At 45.8% G+C, this 12,897-nt stretch overlaps 1 protein-coding gene across 1 annotated transcript in view; it reads left to right on the top strand.

The window, feature by feature from the left end:
- The window catches only part of MAML2 (mastermind like transcriptional coactivator 2), a 276,987-nt gene that overhangs the window by 210,784 nt on the left and 53,306 nt on the right, over positions 1-12,897 (top strand). The gene's annotated exons all lie outside the window — the stretch shown is intronic.

The following is a 12,897-nucleotide window of genomic DNA, read 5'->3' on the forward strand; positions in this document are numbered from 1 at the left end:
TGCTGGTTCCTGATCCCGGCTTCGTCTGACTACCCTCCTGGCTCCTGACCTCTGGCTTCGCAAGGACTCTGCCTCGGTTTCGCCATCCGTTTGGACTTTTGCTTTACAGCTTGATTTTCAATAAAGCCTTCTTATTTTCACTTATCTGTTGTTGTACGTCTGGTTCATGGTTCCGTGACATATTCACAGCCTTTGCCCAATACTTAATTGAAGCACCTTTGGCACCAATTACAACCTCAAGTCTTTTTGAGTATGATGCTACAAGCTTGGCACACCTATTTTTGGGCAGTTTCTCCTATTCTTCTTTACAGGACCTCTCAAGCTCCATCAGGTTGGATGGAGAGCATCAGTGCACAGCCATTTTCAGATCTCTCAAGAGATATTCAATCAGGTTCAAGTCTGGGCTCTGGTTGGGCCACTCAAGGACATTCACAGAGTTGTCCTGTAGCTACTCCTTTGTTATCTTGGCTTTGTGCTTAGGGTCGTTGTCCTGTTAGAAGATGAACCTTCGCCCCAGTCTGAGGTCCAGAGTGTTCTGGAGCAGGTTTTCGTCATGCATGTTTCTGTACATTGCTGCATTCATCTTTCTCTCAATCCTGACTAGTCTCCCAGTTCCTGCCACTGAAAAACATCCCCACAGCATGATACTGCCACCGCCATGCTTTACTGTAGGAATGGTATTGGTCAGGTGATGAGCGGTTCCTGGTTTCCTCCAAACATGACGCTTGCCATTCAGGCCTAAAAGTTCAATCTTTGTTTCATCAGATCAGAGAATTTTGTTTCTCATGGTCTATGAGTCCTTCAGGTGCCTTTTGGCAAACTCCAGGAGGGCTGTCATGTGCCTTTTACTGAGGAGTGGCTTCAGTCTGGCCACTCTGCCATACAGGCCTGATTGGTGGAGTGCTACAGAGATGGTTGTTCTTCTGGAAGTTTCTCCTCGCTCCACAGAGAAACGCTGGAGCTCTGTCAGAGTGACCATTGGGTTCTTGGTCATCTCCTTGACTAAGGCCCTTCTCCCTCGAATACTTTGTTTGGCCGGGTGGCCCACTCTAGCAAGAGTCCTGGTGGTTCCAAACTTCTCCCATTTACGGGTGATGGAGGCCACTTTTCTCATTGGGACCTTCAGTGATGCAGACATTTTCCTGTACCCTTCCTCAGATCTGTGCCTCAATATAATCCTGTCTTGGAGGTGAATCAGCGTGCTCCCTTCAATGCAGAGAGACCATCGTGACCCCTTTAATGCAGAGTGACCATTGAACTCCCCCTACCCAGTGATATGCACATGGACTATTAATCCCCCCTGTGCATCCCTATCCCCTTGCTATCAGCAACTGCACTATCATTTTGCTGTTTTATCATTATTTTATTATCATTATTGCTGCTATATCATTGCCTATATCCTCAAGCGCCTTCAATGCAGAGTGACCAGCGTGCCCCCTTCAATGCAGAGAGACCATTGTGCCCCCTTCAATGCAGAGTGACCAGTGTGCCCCCTTTAATGCAGAGAGACCATCGTGCTCCCTTTAATGCAGAGAGACCATCGTGCCCCCTTCAATGCGGAGAGACCATCGTGCCCCCTTCAATGCGGAGAGACCAGCGTGCCCCCTTCAATGCAGAGAGACCATCGTGCCCCCTTCAATGCAGAGAGACCATCGTGCCCCCTTCAATGCAGAGTGACCATCGTGCCCCCTTCAATGCAGAGTGACCATCGTGCCCCCTTCAATGCAGAGTGACCATCGTGCCCCCTTCAATGCAGAGTGACCATCGTGCCCCCTTCAATGCAGAGTGACCATCGTGCCCCTTTCAATGCAGAGTGACCATCGTGCCCCCTTCAATGCAGAGTGACCATCGTGCCCCCTTCAATGCAGAGTGACCATCGTGCCCCCTTCAATGCAGAGTGACCATCGTGCCCCCTTCAATGCAGAGTGACCAGCGTGCCCCCTTCAGTGCAGAGTGACCAGCGTGCCCCCTTCAGTGCAGAGTGACCAGCGTGCCCCCTTCAGTGCAGAGTGACCAGCGTGCCCCCTTCAGTGCAGAGTGACCAGCGTGCCCCCTTCAATGCAGAGTGACCAGCGTGCCCCCTTCAATGCAGAGAGACCATCGTGCCCCCTTCAATGCAGAGTGACCAGTGCACTTACCTGATTTGCAGCGGCGGCTTCTCCTCAGTCTCCCTGCGTCTCCTCGAGTCCTCCCACCTCGTCCTCCCTCCTCCTCCCGCCTCGTCCTCCCTCCTCCTCCCACCTCGTCCTCCCTCCTCCTCCTTGGCCAATGGCATGGGCTCGCCTTTCGGCCAATCAGGAAACAGGTAGCGGACCCGCTTCCTGATTGGCCAGGAGGAGGATTCGTTGTGACAATAGCGAATTTTCATTAGCTATTGTCTCACAAATGGGTGGGCTAGGGCGCAGTGCTCTGCGCCCCGGACCCACCCTTTTCTGAAGCCTATTAGAGCCTCTGTCTCTATTCAGGTGCTTCAGGAAAAAAAAACAGTTGAACTCAATGCGTCTGGCGCCCGGCATGTAGATTTAGGGGGCCGGACGCATGGATGGGGGGGTGGCGCCCCTGTGCCCCCAACGCACCAGCCACCACTGCTTTGACGTTAAATATTGGTGTTAAGGCAGCAGTTAGCTGCCTTAACCCCAATATTTTCTTAGAGGGCATAAAGGTAGTCCCAGCGGCGGATTCGCCGCGGGATCACTTTTATGGGTGGTGGCAGAGGTGCCCCCCACCCTCTCCCACTGCTTCCTGGTCGTTTTCCCCCCTTACCGGAGCCGTTGGTAGCCGGGGAAACTATCCGATCCTTTCCCCTCCTAGGCAGGAAGTCGAGTGAGGGCAAGATGGCCCCCACTCGACTCTATGGCCTTGGAGGACCGGAGCGACGTAATTTGCCGCTTCCTCCCAACAGCCTTAAAGAGCCCATTTGTTTCATGATGAAAAAAAATTACATTTTTTTTTTCTTTTTAGTGTAGATGTGAGATGTGAGGTCTTTTTGACCCCAAATCTCACAATAAAGAAGGCCTGACATGCTTATTTCTATTACAAGGGATGTTTACATTGTAATAGGAATAAAAGCGATCAAAACATTTTTTTTAAAGGGAAAGTGTAAAAATTAAAAAATAAAAGGTAAAATAAATAAGAAAAAAAAAACTAAAACAACCCCATCCCTCTGAGCTCACGCGCAGAAGAGAATGCATACGCAAGTCGTGCCCACATATGTAAACAGTGTTCAGACCACACATGTGAGGTAACGCCACTATCGTTAGAGCGAGAGCAATAATTTGAGCCCTAGACCTCCTCTGTAACTCTAAACTGGTCACCAGTAGAAATTTTTTAAAGCGTCACCTATGGAGATTTTTAGGCACCAATGTTTGTCGCCATTCCACGAGCATGCGCAGTTTTGAAGCATGACATATTGGGTATCTATTTACTTGGCATAACATTATCTTTCACATTATAGAAAAAAAATTGGGCTAACTTTACTGTTTTCTTATTTTTTAATTTAAAAAACTGTGTTTTTTCCCAAAAAAATGCGTTTGTAAGACCGCTGCGCACATACAATGAGACATAATGTATTGCAACAATCTCCATTTTATTCTCTATGGTCTCTGCTAAAATAAAATATATAGTGTTTGGGGGTTCTAAGTAATTTTCTAGAAGAAAACACTGATTTAAACAACAAGTGTCAGAAATCGGCCTGGTCCTTAAGTGGTTAAAATAAATTATTTTTGCAGCAGCCCGCCTAATACTTACCTGAGCTCCCTATTGATCCAGCGATGTCCACGAGTGCCTTGGCCGTCTCTCCCTCCTGATTGGTTGAGACACATTGATTTACAGTTGACTCAGACATCTTATATATTTAAGAGACTTTCCTTTTGTGGTGTTCTTATTGATCACAATGTTTTTACCACATTGAGATATGTTTCGTTTGATAATATTTTGAAGCGCACTTTATATAATTTATAATTATAATTAATATATTTCCGATGTCCACGAGTGCCTTGGCCGCCTCTCCCTCCTGATTGGTTGAGACACAGCAGCAGTGCCATTGGCTCCTGCTGCTGTCAAAGTCAGCCAATCAGGAGAGAGAGGGGGTGGGGCCAAACCGGGGCTCCGTGTCTGAATGGGCACAGGGAGCTGTGGCTCGGCTCGGGTGCCCCCATAGCAATCTGCTTGCTGTGGGGGCACTCGACAGGAGGGAGGGGCCAGGAGAGCTGAAGAGGGACCCAAGAACAGGAGGATCCGGGCTACTCTGTGCAAAACCAAATGCATAGAGGAGGTAAATATGACTTGTTTGTTATTTTTATAGAAAAAAAAAACTGAGACTTTACAATCACTTTAAGGCCTCTTGCACACTGCAGCTTAACAACTTTACCACCGGAGGATTTTGCTGTCTTACGTCCAGGCCACTTTTTGCGATTTGGCACTGTGCAACTTTAACTGACAATTGCGCGGTCATGCGACGCTGTACCCAAACGAAATTAATGTCCTTTTTTCCCCACAAACAGAGCTTTCTTTTGGTGGTATTTGATCACCTGTGCGATTTTTACTTTTTGCGCTATAAACAAAAAAAGCGTAAATTTTGAAAAAATAACAATATTTTTCACATTTTTTTATATGAAATTCCCCCCCAAAAAAATGTAAAAATCTAAATTTTTTAAAATTTTTGGCCAATTTGTTTTCTGCTACCTATGTTTGGTAAAAAAAATCACAATAAGCGTATTTTGATTGGTTTGCGCAAAAGTTATTGCGTTTACTAACTAAGGGAAAGATTTCTGTCATTTTTGGTGTTTTTTTTTTTAACGCGTAATGGCGGCGATCTGCAATTTTTTTTGCGGGACTGCGACATTGCAGCGGACAGATCGGGCCCTTGACTGACATTTTTGACACTTTTGGGGGTACCAGTGACATTACTGCAGTAATCAGTGCTATACATATGCACTGTTACTGTAAAAATGACACTGGCAGGGAAGGGGTTAATTTTATTGGAGAGGGAGGGTTTAATGTATGCCTGGTGCTTACTGACGTGTGTGGGGGGAGGTGACTGAGTGACACAGGGACAGATCGCAGGTTCAGCTATGCTGAATCCTGCAATCTGACACTGTCTGTCACTTAGGAGATCCGCCCGCTTACACAAGCGGGCGGATCTCCAAACTCGATTCCCCGACGATCGGGGAAGAGCGGCGGCGATCGCCGCCACTCCTCCCCTGGCCCGACTCCTGCTGTGAATGAATACAGCGGGAGCAAGCCTCCGGCGGCGCACGTGCGCCACCCACAAGGGGAGGAGTCCAGCGACATAGGTCTACATCGCTGGACGATAACTAACCACTTTGCCGCAGTAGAGCTCGAATGAGCGGTCGGCAAGTGGTTAAAAAAGCTCAGTACAGCTTTTTTTTTTTCTGAGCTAAAATCCAGCCCATTCATTGTAATGTGCCTATGCACACAGGCACGTAAATGAGCGCCGTGCATTCTTCAGTTAGAACAAAATAGAAAAATCTACATTTTTGGACAATATTTTACGCCTAATGCGCGCAAATCCGCGCGATTGTGAACAAATGAACGCACGCGAACATACTGTTGATCTGAAAAATGCTAATTTGCATATTTTAGAAGAACACAAGAATAAATTTGCGAGAACGCATATGCGCAAAAATGCGTGCATTTCACTAAGACAGATACGCCTGAAATTTAATGCTGAAAAAGGAGATGCTCAAACAGGAGTATCGTGTGTAAGAGGCCTAAGTCGGAAGGAGATCAGAATTCCTGGCACTTGTTCTGGGACTCTGATTTGGAAAATAGAGTGGCAGCCAGACAGCTAGCATTTTCAGAAGGAGGTCAGAAACGGTAGTCTTCACATTTTACTCATGTCAGGTTTCCCATCGTTGAACTTTTTATCTTCTGCAAGGTTCTGGAATCAGTTTGCAGATTTCCTCGTTGCACGGAGGTGTTTGTTATATTTTTAATTGCGGATAAAAAAATTGCGCAAAGCCAGCTTTTCTCCGCAGGGCGATGCACAGAGGAAATGAGCACCAGAGCTGAGAATGTTGCCATGTTGTTAAACGGTGTGTTTGGGAAGTCAGTGCTCACTTTCATGGGAATGAGATCCATTGCCAAGCTGAAATGCCTCAGATTTCCCCAGGGGCCACTTTTCAGCTGGGAAGGAGGGGGAGGATTTGTGTGAGAAGTCCAAGCAGGCAGTAATAAAGCTCTGGATCTCTATCAGTGTGTGTCAGGAGCGGACGGATGGACGGACGGGGAGAGCAGATCAGGCCTGCAGTAGTGCATGTGGTATTCATTTACTTATGGCTTTGTTAGACAAGGTTCAACCTTAAAAGCTCCCTGAGAAGGCTTTATGGAGACATCAGTAAAAGTATCAAGGTGGAAGATTACATTAGCTTTAAAGAACCTGAAGCTCTAGAGATGTTTATTCTTATGTGTCTGGTAGAGCAGTGTTTCTCAACCTTTTTATAGTCAAGGCACCTGGACTGGAAGATTTGCCCCCTTAATGACCAGGCCCTATTTTGCGATTCGGCACTGCGTTACTTTAACGGACAATTGCCAATTGCGCGGTCGTGCGAGGCTGTACCCACATAAAATTGATGTCCTTTTTTCCTCACAAATAGAGCTTTCTTTTGGGGGTATTTGATCACCTCTGCGATTTTTATTTTTTTGCTCTATAAACAAAAAAAGTGTGACAATTCTGAAAAAAAAAAAAAAAAAAACAATATATTTCAGATTCTGCTATATAACATTCTCAAAAAAATTAAAAATCTAAATTTTTTAACATTGTAGGCCAATTTGTTTTCTGCTACATATTTTTTGGTAACAAAATTATCGCAATAAGCGTATTTTGATTGGTTTGCGCAAATGTTATCGCGTCTTCTAACTACGGGAAATATTTATTATTGTTTTTTTTTTTTATTAGTAATGGCGGCGATCTGTGATTTTTTTTGCGGGACTGTGACATTGCAGTGGACAGATCAGACCCTTGACTGACATTTTTGACACTTTTGGGGAGGACCAGTGACATTTCTACAGTAATCAGTGCTATACATATGCACTGTTACTGTAATAATGACACTGGCAGGGAAGGGGTTAACATTGTGGGTGATCAAGGGGTTAAATGTGAGCCTAGGGGAGTAATTCTAACTGTGGGGGGGCGTGGCTTGTGAAATAGAAGGATCACAGGGGCTCTGTGATCATTCCAGGGAAAAGAAAGGTCAGCTGTGTTTACAGCAGCTGCCCGTTCTTCTCTCTCAGCGGGTAACGATCGCGGGTGTCAGGTGGCAATCGGAGCCGCCTGACCCGTGCATGGGCTTCCCTGCTGCTGAGTGGGGGTGGGAGCATGCCCCCTAGCTGCCGGTGCACAACCGACATAGGTCTACGTCAGTTTGCGCAGGAGAGCCACACTGCCGCAGTAAAAAGGGGGCGTGTGGTCGGCAACCGGTTAAAGTTATGGACAGTCCCAAGGCACCCCCATTCTAAAATGTAAAAAACGATTCTAATAATAATAATGCAGCAACATCCACATATGTAGGACACCCAACATTAGAGGTGATTCTTTTCTCCAAAGCAAATACACTTTTGCACACTGGTACTGACTAGTATTCCAATGTTTCTCTTCCCCCTCAATTTCTCTCCATCACTCAGCTAATGTCACCCCAGTGCTGATGGAGAGGGGCACAGGAGGGTCAAACAAGGATGCTGTGGAGGCAACTGACATTCTCCTTATCAACTGATGACATCATTGGTTGTTAGGATGCCAGTGTCTAGAAAATTTAAATGGTGCAAATTGAAAACCTGTGGCTTTGTGTAACTAAAAGGCAGGCTTCATCTACCTGCCGGCTTGTATATAGTTTTTGATAAATTTTTAGGCATTTTGCCAAGGCACCCTTGGAAGAAACCTCAAGGCACCCCAGGGTACCTGGGCACCCTGGTTGAAAAAGACTGTGGTAGAGGGATGTTCTAGCCAAAAAGAAAAGAAAACTCTTTCATACAAGGTATGATGGCCACTGTCTTGCTAAACCCAGGAAAATAATCAACCAGTTCTGGACCGAAAGGTTTTACCCCCTTAATGACCAGGCCATTTTTGCGATTAGTCACTGCGTTATTTTAATGCACAATTGCACGGTTGTGCAACGCTGTAACCAAATAAAATTGATGTCCTTTTTTCCCCACAAACAGAGCTTTCTTTTGGTGGTATTTGATCACCTGTGCGATTTTTATTTTTTGCGCTATAGACAAAAAAAGAGCAACACTTCAGAAAAAAAACAATATTTTTCACATTCTGCTATATAAGATTCCCAATAAAAAAAAAAAAAAATTAAAAATCAAAAATTTTCATCATTTTAGGCCAATTTGTATTCTGCTACATATATTTGGTAAAAAATATTCCAATAAGCGTATTTTGATTGGTTTGCGTAAAAGTTATCGTGTCTACAAACTAGGGAAAAGATTTTTGTCGTTTTATTTATTTATTTATTTTTACTAGTTATGGCGGCTATCTGTGATTTTTAGAGGGACTGCGACATTTCAGCGGACAGCTCAGACCCCTAACTGACATTTTTGACACTTTTGGGGGGACCGGTGACATTACTACAGTAATCAGTGCTAAAAATATGCACTGTTACTGTAATAATGACACTGGCAGGGAAGGGGTTAACCCAGGTGCGATCAAAGGGTTAAGTGCAATGGTCAGGGGTAGGTCCTGTACAGAGTGCACCTATGCGCGAAGGGTGTCAGAATTGGCAGTGTTATCCTGTCATTCACCTTACTTGGTGGCTCACAGTGATAAGGTGGTTCTTCGCCCCCTGTTTGTCGTTCCTTCCTCAGGTTGTCTCTGATTTTCATTTGAATGAAGACATTGTGTCAGTGCCATCTTAAGAGCATTAAAGGCCCACAGTCAATGCAGTGCACTGGGGCTCTGCCTACACCCACGAGAAAAAAAAAATTCTAATTATCGATAATTCTATATTTATTGGTACCTCCAACAAAATCAGTGTTTAAACATTACCACAATGTGTTAAAAAAAAGGCTAAAAACAAAATTAATAAAGTTTTAAAAAAGCAAAAATGCACTGATATCCTTATTCATTTGGGCATCAATTGTATACAAAATTAAAGTGGCATGCAGATGTTTTTGTCTTTCTGAACATACAAAGACAATATTAATTTCTGCACATAACAAAAAATTAGTACTTACCCTTTCTGTCTTTCTTTCCTTTCTGCCATGCTGGCTTCTACTTTAGGCTTCTACAGCAGTGCACTCTCCCTTGAGGCTTGTGCTGCAGTTGTCCTGGTGTGTTACGGCGGACCTTGGAAGCAAGCAGGCACTCCTGCTGCTGTGGGCACCTCTCTGTGTCCCGATTAGCCTGACAGCAGTGCCAGGCTAATGACAGCTTCCAAGTTTGACGGCTGGGTCCGGTAAACAGACACACGGACGGGAGTCAGACTCGATTGTCCTGTGTGTGCCTGTTTCCATGGAGGCGGACAGACATTCCTGCAGTTGTGTGCTCCCGCTCCATGGCCCAAAAGGCCTGACAGCAGTGCAGGGCCGACAGGCGCTTGCCACCTGCTAAGTTGGGCGGTGGGATGCACATGGGAGTCGGGACTAATGCTTGGCTGAATCTGGGTTGCTGGGCAGGTGGGCATACCTTCCAACTTTTAAACTTCAGAATGAGGGACACTTAGAAAGCGACCAACGGCGTGCTACGTGCACCATGGAAAAAGGGGGTGTGGCCACTAATTGCTGCGCCACAAGCAAGAATCTCACAGACACAGGGTTCAGGAGTGCGTTATATACGGAGTTCGGGAGTCCGATATGTACAGGTTGCAGGGTTCAGGACAACGCTAGGTACAGAGTGCAGGGTTCTGGAGTGCATTATGCACAGGGTTCAGGAGAATGCTAGGTACAGATTGCAGGGTTCATGCTAGTGCTAGATACAGAGTGAAGGGTTCTTGAGTGCGTTATGCACAGGGTGCAGGGTTCAGGAGAGGGCTAGGTACAGAGTGCAGGGTTCTGGAGTGGGTTATGTACAGGAAGGTGGGTTCTGCAATGTGCTATGTACAAAGTTCAGGGCTCTGGAGTATTATGCATAGGGTGTAGGGTTTTGTAGTGCATTATGTGCAGGAGAGTACAAGGCACAGAGTGCAGGGTTCTGGAGTCCGCTACATACAGAGTGCAGGGTTCTGGAGTCCGCTACATACAGAGTGCAGGGTTCTGGAGTCCGCTACATACAGAGTGCAGGGTTCTGGAGTCCGCTACATACAGAGTGCAGGGTTCTGGAGTCCGCTACATACAGAGTGCAGGGTTCTGGAGTGTGTTCCGTGCAGAGTGCAGGGTTCTGGAGTGCGTTACATGCAGAATACAGAATTCTGGAGTGTGTTATGTACAGGAAGGTGGGTTCTAGAGTACGTTACACACAAAGTGCTGGGTACAAATTCCATTCATCTATTTACCTCTCCTCAGCTAACATCTACACACATCTCTCCTCTGCCCTCTCCCAAAACTCTACCATCTTCCACATGGTTACCTTTAGTTGGCTCTGTCACAGCTTTGTTTTTCTTTTCAGTGCACTAGGTTCACACTCATCTCATTTTCAGCTCCCGAACTCCCTGAGCAGGAAGGAGATAAGGGTTAGGGTCCTTTCACACGGCCGCTCCGTGTGTCCGCAAATCATCCTATTTTTTTGCGGATGATTTGCGGACATAATGTAAGTGAATGGCATTGCGGATGTCAGCGGAATACCATCCGCTGACATCCGATTTTCCTCCTTTCAGTTCTGTTCCGTTTTTTCGAATGGAACAGAACCCTATTTTTTCATCCGTGTAAAAAATGGAAAGGAATGAAAATCGGATGTCAGCGGTGTCATCCGCTGACATCCGCAGTGCCATATACTTACATTATGTCCGCATATCATCCGCAAACGGATGGGATGATATGCGGGCACACGGAGCGGATGACACAAATGTCATCCGCTCCGTGGAAAAAAAAAAAAGTCCCGCAGCGGAGCTTTCACACGGAGCGGCCGTGTGAAAGAAGCCTTACAGTGCAGCTCACCCCTCTCCTGCCCTTGAACACGCTGCACTCCGCACTCCTAAACATGTCCTGGCTCTAAGTGCAGAGTAGGGAGGTTGCTGTGGGAGAAATGTTACTTTTAACTGCAGAGGCCAGGCTGTGAGTGCAGGGTTACCACGAGGCTAAAAAACAAACGCTGGGTGCAGGACAATTTATCCTAAACATTGGCATCTTTTTCCCGCCAGCAATGTATAATTGCGGGCCATTTCCCTATACACTGCTTGCTTGACAAAGGGACGGGTCTGGGTAGCAGTCCCGCTCATCGCCAACATCACAACTTCAATTTGACAGCTGCACTCTCTCATGCGGTAAGACGGCCCTGCATTGTGTTGCCTTCCCTGTGTCCCAGGCCAAAACCTCCAAAGGAAATTGCTTTGCATACCCTGAATGTGGTCCGGGCGATTAGGGTATACCTGGCAGCTATAGAGTCTTTTAGGAAATCAGACTCACTATTTGTGCTCACGGATGGGCATCGGAAAGGGTTGTCCGCTTCATCTGCGTCCATTTCCAGATGGATCAGACAGACAGGTTTTCAGGCTTATTCCATCCAGGGTGAAGTTCCTCCTTCCCCTGTCAAGGCACACTCTCTCTCTGGCACTCAGTGCCTCCTGGGCCTTCCGTCATCAGGCGTCAGTAACGCAGGTTTGCAAGGTGGCCACCTGGTCGTCGGTGCAGACTTTCATGAAGTTCTATAAAGTGGATGTGTTGGCATCTGCGGATGCTTCCTTTGGCCGCAAGGTTTTGCAGGCTGCTGTTTAGAGGACCTGATCCTCTTTGAGGGTGTATCGTTTTTTTCAGCTGGGCTCCAGTTGTTTTGGTTGAGCTCCTGTTTACCTGGTTGGCTATAGTTAGTCTTTGGAGTTTATTTTTGCTGTTCCCACCCCTCATGTTTAACACTGCTTTTGGATGTCCCAATGGTTAAAATCAGGAGCTGTGTCCTTCAATAAACGAAAGAGAAAATGAGATTTTTGACTTTCCATAAAATCCATTTCTCTGATGTTCATTGGCTGAAACAGTACCCACCCCTCTGTGGAATTGTAATTCTTCTGACACTACTTGTAACAAAACTGGGTACCTATAGCAGAGAGAGGGAGTATACCCCCTGGGACTGCCCATAGGCATAGCCAGACTTTTTTTCTGCCTAGTGTCCTGCTCCTGCAGGGGGCAGTATAACCCAATGCTTAACCACTTTACCACCGGGGGATTTTGCTGTCTTACGTCCAGGTCACTTTTTGCGATTCGGCACTGTGCGAATTTAACTGACAATTGCGTGGTCATGCAACGCCGTACCCAAACAAAATTTATGTCCTTTTTTTCCCACAAACAGAGCTTTCTTTTGGTGGTATTTGATCACCTGTGCGATTTTTACTTTTTGCGCTATAAACAAAAAAAGAGCAACAATTTTGAAAAAATAACAATATTTTTCACATTTTTTTTATATGAAATTCCCCCCCCCCCCCAAAAAAATGTAAAAATCTAAATTTTTTATCATTTTTGGCCAATTTGTTTTCTGCTACATATTTTTGGTAAAAAAAAATCGCAATATTTTCATTGGTTTGCGCAAAAGTTATTGCATTTACTAACTAAGGGAAAGATTTCTGTCCTTTTTGGTGTTTTTTTTTTTTAACGAGTAATGGCTGCGATTTTTTTTTTTTTTTTTTGCGGGACTGCGACATTGTGGCGGACAGATCGGACCCTTGACTGACATTTTTGACACTTTTGGGGTTACCAGTGACATTACTACAGTAATCAGTGCTATAAATATGCACTGCTACTGTAAAAATGACAATGGCAGGGAAGGGGTTAATTTTTATTGGAGAGGGAGGG

This window comes from Pelophylax lessonae (genome assembly GCF_965119305.1).
Source record: "Pelophylax lessonae genome assembly, chromosome: 2".
In the NCBI taxonomy this organism is placed as follows: Eukaryota; Metazoa; Chordata; class Amphibia; order Anura; family Ranidae; genus Pelophylax; species Pelophylax lessonae.